The sequence below is a fragment of the Xenopus laevis genome, chromosome 5S (assembly GCF_017654675.1).
Source record: "Xenopus laevis strain J_2021 chromosome 5S, Xenopus_laevis_v10.1, whole genome shotgun sequence".
NCBI classification, from domain to species: Eukaryota; Metazoa; Chordata; class Amphibia; order Anura; family Pipidae; genus Xenopus; species Xenopus laevis.
Genome location: NC_054380.1, coordinates 89,189,551 through 89,201,678, shown reverse-complemented (window position 1 = coordinate 89,201,678; position 12,128 = coordinate 89,189,551). Strand labels below are relative to the sequence as shown.

The 12,128-nt window shown below is 39.6% G+C and overlaps 1 protein-coding gene across 2 annotated transcripts in view; it reads right to left on the bottom strand.

Moving 5' to 3' along the window:
• The window catches only part of LOC108718050 (prolyl 3-hydroxylase 2), an 86,328-nt gene that overhangs the window by 35,378 nt on the left and 38,822 nt on the right, over positions 1 to 12,128 (bottom strand). The gene's annotated exons all lie outside the window — the stretch shown is intronic.

Here is a 12,128-nt window from a genome sequence, read left to right as displayed (position 1 = left end):
ACCATATAGGTCTCTAAAAAATATATTGCCTTAACAGTTCATATGTAAAACCCTTCTTCATGCAAATAAACCATTTTCATAATAATATACTTTTTTAGTAGTATGTGGCATTGGATAATCCTAAATACAAAATTGGCATTTTAAAAAATAAGGATTGCCCTCTGAGATCCTAGGATTGACAGTGCACACAAACAATCCAAACAAGCCATGCATGTTGCATTCCACACTTCTTCCTGTTACAGTTAGAGTTGTAGTATTTCTGGTCAAGCGATCTCTGAGGCAGCACAGATAGAGTCACGAAATGCTGGTTCAAGGCAAGAGATATAAAAGGGCAATATTTATTTTAGTATATATACCAGTTTGGTAGATTTAATATTATCACTTAATCTGATATAAACTGTTATTGATATAATCTGATATAATCTGTTGCTTAAGTATATTCATTTTGGGGGTATAGTTTTCCTTTAAGGTGGACTGAGCTGGCAGTTTATTGGCCCATGCATGTGGCCCCCGAATACCTGCCCATCTGATATTTGGATAAAAACTGTTCAGATATCAGGCGAGCTTAATTTTCCCATAGGAGCAAGGAACACATTGGTATTGCATCTGGCCTGCACTGGCACCATTATGATCCACCGCCAGAGGGCCAAAAGATTGGATTGCCCCAATATCAGATAGCTCAAAGTGGGTATGTTGGGAACAGATCCACTTATCTTGCAACCTTGACAAACAAGTGAATCTTTAGGTGTCAGCTGCAATATTAAATAAGAAGTCATCATTCTTAAACTATGTATGTGTATCGCTCCCTCTCTCTGGGTCTCTCTCTCTATGGAGCAAATTTACTAAAGGGCGAAGTGACTAATGCTGGCGAAAATGCGCCAGCGTGATGTCATTTCGGTACTTTGCCGATTCACTAACGGGCGCAGGTGTAACTTCGCTATTGAAAGAGACTGACGCTGGTGCTCATTCGCACTCAATTGCCAGGCGAAGTTACGCTCTGGCGAAGGGACGTAACTGCGTAAATTCACTAAGATGCAGATTCTACTGAACATTACTGTACCTCTAGCACCAAACTTGCCTTCGCCACCTCAGACCAGGTGAAGTGCAATAGAGTAGATAGGACTTCCTCAAACTTAAGTTGAAAATTTTAGTTGAAAGTCCCAAAAAACGCTGGCGTATTTTCCTTTTTTCAGAGTGACAGGCTACAAAAGAGCGTACAAATTTTTTGGGGTAACCGGCTTCCGCCCTAAATTTCCAAACATATAGCACATAAACTATACACTGGGCTCATGTGTAGGACATTACAACAACTCTATTTTATTTTTATTAAGCTTCCCTGGGCTTGTGTAATGTAATGTATTTGCTGCAACATATACGTCCATTCAACTTTAACTTCCCGCCGTATGCAAATTAGCCACGCTAGCGCAACTTTGCTCTGCTTGCCGAATTAATGCTAGCGCAACTTCACCAGCACACGGCGCCCTGGACGCAACTTCGCATGTTAGTGAATTATCATTGTCTGAGCGAATTTTCGCCTGGCGAAGTGTTGCGCTGCCTGCGGTCGAATTTCACCGCTTAGTAAATTTGCCCCTATATATATATATATTTATATACACACAGTATTACAAAAAACCTAATACTGTATAACGAGAGTATTTGGTTCAGTCATTCACATAACACTCCATTGTGTTGCCACAGATCCAAGTATAGCAAATAAGTGGTTCACTTAATAAAATGACTACTTTAGTGATTCATTATTTTTATTCCCCCACAAGATACTTGGTTATTGATGAAGTCTATGGTTGCATATATATACAGAGGCAATGTTCCATGAGACCATAAACTGAATGGTAAATTGAGAGATTTGTCTAGCATGTAATTAGTTTCCTAAAGTGACATCATCACAGCACAATGATTTTCTTGTTCGCCAGTGACTTTGTTTACTATAATGCATTCCAGTGCTATGAACTTGTCAGTGTTGCATTTTCTTCCTCTCTGAATGTAGCTATTTTACCACATTTGTAGTGCTTTAAATAGACTGAAGAAATCTTTAAAGTGTAACAGAAAGGCACTTTTCAGTAACATTATATGTTATTGCTCAGGATACAAACCTTCACAGGAAGCAAAAACCTACAGTAAGTAGCCAAAAGATTAAAACACACACACAAAGTTGCTACCAAACTGTAATTTGAGAACAGAACTAGCAGTGTTCCTGGTTGTGGATCTAGGTACCTGCGTTCTATGTACAGTGTTAGCTTGTTTCTTGTTTGCCTTGCGAGCAAATGAATCAGGGTAATGGAGCCATGCCATACCTATGGGAAATTCACTGCAGAAGGCTATGTGCTATACAGGTCCGGATTGAGAATTAAAATAGGCCCTGGCATTTCAGGTACACAGAGGCCCAATCAGCACAGACAGAGGCCCAAACAGCCCCCATCAGCCCACTTAATAGTGACCTTCTATGGCACCTTATAGCAGCCCCTCTGGCATTTGCCAGAACCCACAGATTGCCAGTCAGGGCCTGGTGCTATACATCATGGGGTCACTGCCAAAACTGCCATAGCTGGAAGCTCTTTCAGGGTTATTGCACTATATAACAATGGATTTGAAAAGCTTGCATAGTGATGGATTGATGGTCTCTAGATTTCACGTTTTCCCCACAATATGTCTTTATATTAACGTGTCCATATTCAATGAATAAAAACTGGGGTTAGGTCTCATAGTGCTTTGAATCTTTCCTCATCCACACTGCTCTGGACCAGACACACTGAATGCACCTATCCAGTTCTTACAAATAAATACACAGAAACTGTGTGCTAATAGACTACAGAAAATATTTTACTTTTTTATTGAAGTTGGGGGGCTACTTCTTGAGTTAAATACCCAAGGCCCCAATCCCCACCACTATCTTGTTCCAATATCCTTTAACCACCCTTATCTCTCAGGCCCTCCATGTGGCAAAAACGCTGGATTAAGCGCCCACGAAGCTTAGACCTTGGCTAGGCTCTTGGTTACTCTTCAGCTGCCTTGTTTATACTGGTTGGTTCTTTCTTGATACTCACTGGATTTCCCTGTGCTCACAAACACAGATTTTGATCAGATGGCTAATTGTGCCAAGTTATGGCCAAAGGTCAGCTCACCCAAGTATAAATTCAGCCCTTTGTGGGATCGTACATTGGTCCTTCCCAATTTCAGATTTTTTATCCACCTTGTGGAAGATTCCTGGTGTGCATGAGTCCCCTCACAGGCCATGGCCCATTACTGATCACAATATCTGCATCCCCTGTAGTTATTGTAGTAGGTAATGTTGCTTACATATGGAAAATGACATTTTTAAAATTAGAAATTTACTGCTGCATACCACTTCATTCAAAGATAATAAATAAAATATATGCTGTATACCGTAAGTCTGAAAAGCCTTGCAGCAACTTGAAGAGCAATGTAATAATACAGGATGCTCACATATAAAAGTTGTAAACACATATAAAATCTATACTCTTCACTTGTCTTAATTGGGCTACAGGCTATTATATAAAGAACTAAACTCATATGACATAGAAGACCACCACACTACGGACTAATGCCACAAAGACCTCTATTTGCACATCCATTAAAGAAAATATCTATTAGATAATCTTTGGTTGGTACCATACTTCGCCCTCTTGCATAAACTATTCCCTAAGACATAACCAAATTGCTGGATATATGGAGCAATACCCAGAACATTGTTCCACATATTTTGGACGTGCCCCAAAATAACTCCTTTATGGTCCGTGGTCAGAACTTTAGTGACAAAAGCTACCTGCTTAGACCTCCAAAACGACCCCCTGACTCACCTGTTGGGACACCCAATAGTAGGAATTGGGAGAAGAATACAGAAAGTACTAAACAGCATATTCACAAAGGCAAGGTTCTTAATAGCAGCACAATGGAAGGACCCTTCAACTCCCTCATTTTGGGACCTAATAAACAGAATAGAACAAGTGAGGCGTATGGACTACCTAATGGCCCTAACCCATGGCAACTCACTAGCCTTAGAAGAAGATTGGTATATGTGGCATACCTACTACAATGAGCTGCACCATAAGGAGTAATAGAAAGGAATCATGGACATTCGTAACCATAGACTGACCGACCATTAATACCTCAAGCCATAGTACTGGTAAGAAAAGCGGTACATCTGGAGAGGATTGGGTAACAAAGAAACTGTAATACAGACCCATGTGCAGGACTAAGTCAAAATAATAATACCTTAAAAGTGACGGTACCATATTCTTATATAGCAATATACCATATTATTATTATTATTATTTTGTGACACATAATATATTCGTTTGTATTCTTTTGTTTTTCATTACATACATATCATTACATAGAAAGGTTTATGTGAAATAGACTTATCTAACTCACAGATATGCATGTACCTATGCATATGCTTTTTCAATGCAAATGCAAATAAAAATACAGTTGAAAAAAAAAGTGTCAGTTACTGTAGCTACAGCCGTGGCTGGGAATAGCAAGTTCAGTTCAGAACAAGTTAGAGAGCACTTGGTTTTAATCATAATTATGAGAGGTTTATCATGTAGCTATTGTATAAAAAATCTTCTCTATATATACAAAAGCCAAAAATACAGTATAGATTAATATATTTATTCTGCTATTTAACTAATGTAACATGGGAGGAGGAAAAAACAGAGCATGTGGCTTTTAGACACACATGGAGAGGCCCTTGCCCATAAGTTAAGTTCACCTCTCAGGATAAAACACAGAAGTATAATTTAAGGGACACAACGATGTATATATGTGGCCTCGTGGTTAAAATATAGAGCAAACTCAATGAGTTTCCTGCCTAATATTTACTCTTCTATAAGGAAATCCCCAGGATGTGCAGTATAACTGAATTATATTTATAATGCAGGTTGGTCTTACATTAAAAGAGCACTCCCTTAGGGCAGGGGCAGACGGCAGATTCGGGGAGATTTAGTCGCCTGGCAACTAATCGCCTCTTCTTCGGAGCGACAATTTCCCCGAACTGCCTTCTCCCTGCCTTCCGCCTGCTAAAATGGAAAATCGCCTGTGCCAATGCACTCGTGCCGCTTTGATTTCTGAAGTTGCCCAAAGTTTCCTCGTGAGGCAACTTTGGGTGACTTCGGAAATCGAAGCGACGCGAGCGGCATTGTGCTGGCGTTTTAGCATTGAAATTGTGGGTAAAACCTCTTCTTTGTGGGTAAAAAATATGGCAAATTGCATCTGAAATTGTAATTTATGCACTGCACATGTGTTCACTATCAAAGAAAGAATCACTGCTCATAAGTGTAGATCTTACAGCGATGGTTCACGTTTAAGTTAACTTTTAGTATGTTATAGAATGGCCAAATCTATGTAACTTCAATTGGTCTTCATTATTTAGTTTTCATAGTTTTTTAATGATTTGCCTTCTTCTTCTGATTCTTTCCAGCTTTCCAAATGACGCAAAGATCTGTAGGTCTGGCAACTTTTCTAAACAAGCACATATACAGTATCAGTGTTTATCCAGCCTAATATTGATAATAAACAACTATTTTACATAATTGATGAACTGCCTTAACTCCCTAAAGCCAAACACCCTTATGTAATAAAAGGCACAAAGTTTGCCCAGGAGCTGAAAGCTATAGCAACCAATAAAACATGTGCTTTTAAACAAGTGACCAGCTACCTGCTGATTGGTTGCTATATAAGGGAATCAAACTTTGTACCTTAAAGAACATAACCCACAAAGAGACAATTTCAAGCAGAAAAGAGTTCCTGCTGTGAAAAGTTCTGAAGAAGAAAGAATTAGACACAGCTTTATTAGGGTTCAAACTACGGAATCCAAAAGGTTTTGATCTAAATACCTTTTTAGAAACACTCTTGACGTATATATTGTCAAATTTAGCAAACCAAACAATACATACGTAATTTGTCACAATGTGTTTGACTGTTTTGAGCCATCAAACACATTTTAACTTTAGAAATATATGTTAAATATATGTTATAAACATGCACCTTAATGTGGTACTTTTTGTAGTATAGAATCAGTTGGAGACACACTTTTATGATCTATCAATGAATTTCAGGCAAATGCCAGAGAGCATTGGGGAATTTGACACTTTAGCTTACCCACATATTCTGAATAGAAATGCTGAGCAGCATCAAGCCAACAGCAACACTCTCTAACTGGCTCATACTGAAAGAACCATCAGTAGATGAAGTAGCTTGACACCTTACAGTGTAAACAAACAACTCTGAAATCCTCATAGGTACCTGCACTGTATGGCAAAGACTCAAAACACAGGTCCCAACGTAAATAAGAGCGGTTGTTCACATTAAAAGTAGCCTTACAAATTGTGTAGCCTACAGAATTTTAATGCAAATTGCTAATGGCCTTCATTTTTATTATAAATATTGGCCATGATTCATCAACATATTAAATGGTTTTACCAAGTAAAAGTGGTATGCTCATATAGTGTTATCTTGGCCAAATACAGTATACATGAATTCAGAGATACAAATGAACATCTTGAAAGCAATATGATTGTGGATGCTTATAAGCGTGTCTCTTTTCAGGGCAATCAGGATTTAAAGAAAGCAAAACATGTTTTTGTTTTAAATTAGGCCATTATTGCCTTTATGCACTCCTGTATAATTATTTTAAAATGTTAAAAGTCATAAGCAAAAATGACCCTTTCTGAATTAATATACAGGAACAAAAAACAGCTATTTTTGATGTAGCTCTGCCAGTTCTCAGCTCCAGTCCAGTGATGCCTATGGTGTCCAATAAAAAGGCAACCATTTGGGAATTTTTACCTTGGCGATACAGGCTGCACGTCACTATATAAATGTACAGTAAACTGCTAGAATATTGAATGAATCAAATTAAATTAAGTGTTGCACCGGCCAGACTTGGGATGACTTTCAGAAAGTTGTTCAGATATTTTTTATAATGTAATATTTATATAATTTAACACTCTTTTGGGGCTAAATAGGCTATGTCCAGATAATCAGTAGAGCAAGGGTTACACCTGACTAACAAACAAGGTTGAACTACAACTCACATAAGCTACTGTGCTTAAAAAGGACATTGGGTGGTTCTTGCAGTAACAAAGAGAAAACAGTTTATTTGTACAAGACAAATGATCCACAGGTTTATTCTCACAGTTCACAGAGATGAGGTATTAGCAGATGGTAAATATGCCAGGACAGTTACGCAGAGACAGCAGGATGTGGCACCATGTGGAAGCAGTTAGGGTACTTGAAGGTACACCTCTAGGTTGTAATGCCCAGGCGTGGTCCGGAATGATCAGGGAGAATACATCTAAAGCCTAATTCCCTATACAACTGGGGTCCCTTCACTTTAGGCAGACTCAAGAGCCTAGGGGAGAGCTAATCCTTGTAGGAGCACAGGCTGCTGTGATTTGCTAAACAGCCCTTGGTGGATTTGCAGTACCAAGAAAGTGTTTTAAAGCTTGGATTTGCTTTGGCTTTTTAGTTTGGAAAGGAATACATGCTCCCCTCAATACTCTAGTCAGGGGTGGGGAAAGCATCTCAATGTCAATACCAAGAGAGTGTGGTCATCTACCTAAACACGCTGGATTCCAAAGAAAATATATTTATATGTTGTTGGTATTCTGCAGTATATACAGTGTGTACCAATGTGTTCATGGATGCTAAATATTCTGCAAAGCCTGACATCTGAGGAAAACAAAACAACAAATAAGACCTGTTGAAGAACCGTTAATATGAAAGGGAAAAACCTTCAAAGGCCGAAGTTGAAAGAATGAAATTCTGACATGCTCAGCCCTGGCTGCCTTAACCTACCCACTGAGGCTCTGCACTGAAAGGCTCATTGATACACGTAATAAGGATGAATGGATGGGTGGATAGCACAGACATGCTTTCACTGATCCCATTGGTACAGAAGACCGTTTTACATTCCATTACTGGCACTGTTTTCCCAACCATATTAACAGGACATACAGTAACAGAATAACACTAGTTCTCAGTTTTTATGTGAAGCTCAAATAGTTCAAATTCATGATGCCACCATATGCTCCACAACCTGTGGGGGGAAAGGAGATGGTAAGCTCTAAAGAGAGCCATTGGCAAGGAAAGCCATTGTCCTGAATTTAAATATTTGTCCAGACATTTATTATATGGTCAGTGACTATCGCACAGAGTATGTATGTTGGGGAAGCAAAAAAAGCTGCTTTTAGCAGTCGTTTCTCATTTTAGTCGGCTCATGACCCATTTAAATTTACATAAAAATATATATGAGTACTGACAAACAGCTTACCTCCTCTGCTGTAAGATTCAAAATAATAAATAAGCTAATAAGAAGACAAATCTCTACTGTCCAGAATGGGGGAAACCTGACAGTGGAAACAATATGTCATTGCCTCCAGTGTTTAGATGTATTTTTCAGCATTGGGAAGCAAAATCAGCCAACTTCTCCTAACAGATACAAGCTTCAGAAAGAAATTAAATCCAATGTTCCCTTGCACTGTTTTCCCCTGAGTGACAAGAGTTAGGGAAAAAGTGGGGGACCATGTTGTAAATTGAGTAGACTCCACCAGTGCCTAAGAGGCTGCCCTTCCATTAATCCTATCGTTCAACAGGATACAATGCCAGTAGGCTGTCAAAAATGTTTTGTAATAAGATCCTAAAGAGGTGCTCAGCTGAACAGATAAATCTCTAACAAGCCTGAAGGGCTGGAGCCGAAAATATGGCCTTAAACCCTCTGGCTGCGGTAGGATAGTAATATATCAACTCAGAAACAACACATAAGATTTTACTGTGTTCTTAGACCATGTGAGACATAAAAACATGTTTATTTATTGGGTTCATGAGATTGTGTTATGACGGATTAAAAAAAAAACAGAAGGAAAATAATCTCAGATATACAGTATGCGCCAAACAATACCTGCCCTCTTCTTTCCTACACAGTGATCAATACAGCATTAAAAAACAAATAATTACAAAATGCAGTTACATTTAAGACTTGAAATGTGAGATTAGAGCGTACCACAGAAAAACAATTACAATGTTATTGATCAAAAGGTGGAAGTTACAGTTCCTCACTTGATAAATACGCTTCTAAAGGAATGAATAGAAAGTGGGTGAGTTTTTCTGTGCTGAGTTCTAATTTCACAGGTAAATCTGCTCCTAAGTGTTAAGTATTAAATCAGTGCTGGGCCAAGTCAGTCGGGCGCCCAAGGCAACCCGACCGACTACATTGCCCCCTTCTGAAGTGTGCGCACGCACAGGCGCGCAAACGGGCGATCAAGCGCAGAAGCCGATCGTGCGCACGAGCAGGCGCAGAAGAGTGCGCGTCTAGGAAGGGTGCACGTCTGTGCGCGCCTAGGATTACATCAATTGCTGCTACAGGTATGGAAAGAAGCGGCCGAACTAGGGGCAAGGCGCAGAAGAGGTACGGTGCCTGGCGCCCCTCCACATTTGCGCCCTAGGCACGTGCCTCTTCTGCCCACCCCTAGTTCCAGCCCTGTATTAAATAGACAAGAGGAGGGAGTAAATGAAGATATAGTAAATAACTTTATTATCCACCACTATATACAGAATCATCTATAGCAATGTTGTCTAACTGGCTGCCCACAGGCAGCATACAGGCCGCACCCCACAAAAAATCCTGCATTGTTCACACATGTAACACCTATATTGTTCCCACCCCTAAATCCCTGTTTTGTTCACACCTCAGACCCAGACTGTAAGTGCCTATATTGTTCACCTGTTCACACCTCATACAAACTGCTGGAGGGCCACCAGCATTTTGTGTAAAAACTGCAGAGTATAAACTGATCATATTCTGCCTGCCCTATGCTCCATGTGTGCCATACTCTGCCTGCCCTATGCTCCCTTGTGTGTGCCATACTCTGCCTGTGGGACATGAGCCTGGTAGGGTTTGTTCTGGGGAATGTTAGCATAGTTTATTAGTTAGGAAATTGTTGTTGTTAGGGGTCCCTAATGCAGTGTCAGATTGGCCCATCAGGATACCAGGAAAACTCCCACTGGGCCCAGGTGTCAGTGGACCCTCATGCTGCTAAACTTTTTGCCTATTTCATGGCCATTGCCTATTTCTATGAGAACAAAGTGGCTAAATAGGTGAAATAATATATTATAATATGTAAGGAAAAGAGACTAGAAGAATAGAGTTTGAGTGAGGTGAGGAAGAAAATAGTACTGTAGGTGGGCCCCTGGTCTAAAAACTTTTGGTGGGCCCCTGGTCTAAGTTTTTTTGGTGGGCCCCTGGTGTCCCAGTCCGACACTGCTCTAATGTGTTTAATCATGTGCTGAGGGGGGTTGCAGTGTTATCCACAAAGGAGAAGGAGGTATATGGATTAAAGGGTATGTTTTTATATGACTTAAATTTTTCACATATAAGTGATGAGTGGTATCCCTGCAGTGAGCACCAACCATTTGTTTTTTTTTTTGGTGTGCTACCACCATTAATGTGGACATGGGCTTAAAAGTTCAAGTGGAAACATTGGTGTGGTTTAAAGTATGTGTGTGTTTTAAAAACAGGGAGTGGTCAACAATGGCTTCCATTATCGGCCCTCCACCACATAGGCCATAAAAATTTCAGCCCTCTGTACCACAGAGGTTGGACAGCACTAATCTACAGTATATGCATTAGGAGAGCATAGCTAAAATGCAGGGACAACAACAAAACAATTTTTTATTATTTTCTTATGTAGTAAACTTTTTCATATTATTATTAACATTTATTTATATAGCGCCAGCATATTTTGCAGCGCTGTAAAGTAAATGTATGAACATTATTGGTGACATCTGATTAATTTCAGCCAAAAAGGCATTTGTGAGGTTGTACAATATTTCAGTTCATCCCATAGGTGTTCATTTGGGTTAAGGTCAGGGCTCTTTGCAGGCCTGTCTAGTTCTCCTACTCCCATCTTAGTACCTCAACTCTATACTGTGTGAATGGGGCATTTTTGTGATAAAACAAGAAACTGCCTTTCCCAAACTTGTTACAAAATAGGAAGCACAGAGTTGTGAAATACATTATTTTACAATGTAGCATACAGGTTTGCTTTCTCTTGCTTCAGGGGCCGGAGCCCACCTCATAGAAATAAGCCTCAGTATATTATTTCTCTTTCACCAAACTTTTTTTGGATGGCTTTAAGCATTTAGGGATGCAGTGTCTTCCTGTCATCCAACAAATCTAGGCGGTCTACTTCTCTGTTAGACTACCAGATGGTAAAGTTGGTTTAATTACTTCACAGAACTTCAGTTATCGTATGGTGATATTGAGCTTGTACACAGTTGCTCAGTCACTTTCTTGCTTCTGGTGTATAGTTCTCCATCTGATCTTTCTGTGCAACTACACAGTGAATGTTCCAGCTGAAGGCATGCAATATTAAAGCACTACATGTTCAGATACCACGTTCTTGAGTGCAATCTGCTTGTTTCTTAAAAAAAAGCAATTCCACAATCCCTCTTTCACCAAATAAAAGGCATTACAGAGATTATAGAGTTAACATGCACATCAGCCCCCACCCCTGCAGATCCTACCATCTAATTTCCTTTCACATCACAAACACTACCGTATAGTAGTATAACGACGCAGACAAGGGGTTAACATACCTAAACTACCTGGATATAGCAACCAGGTCAGAATTGAACTCAGGTACCCTGTATGTGTTAAGGCTCCAAAATGCAATAAAAATTAGGCACAAAGTATATTACCTCCTCTTCATTTTTATTCATTGAACCAAAAATGTTTTAATTGCTTTATGCCCCTTGATAAACGTCAGGTTAGCCATTAATTATTATACCTGTTTCTCTTGGCTTGCTGCCTGACAGCGATGAGAGACTCCCTTCATCTACGATTATGAATCACTTGCTCGCTAAACTAGTCAAGGATAGCAAATACCATGGGACAGAATTGCTCTTCAGTGGCTTCAAGATTCCTTTCATTATACTGTCAACTGTAATCACCATCATCCAAGTTATATCATACAAGCACTAGGCTGAAAGAGATTCTTTGCTTTCACACATTACTCCTAATTTGCTTTCGGAATCCCAGTGACATAGGAACATATTTGTTGAGGATAAAAAAAAGACACGAGTGTGTCAAG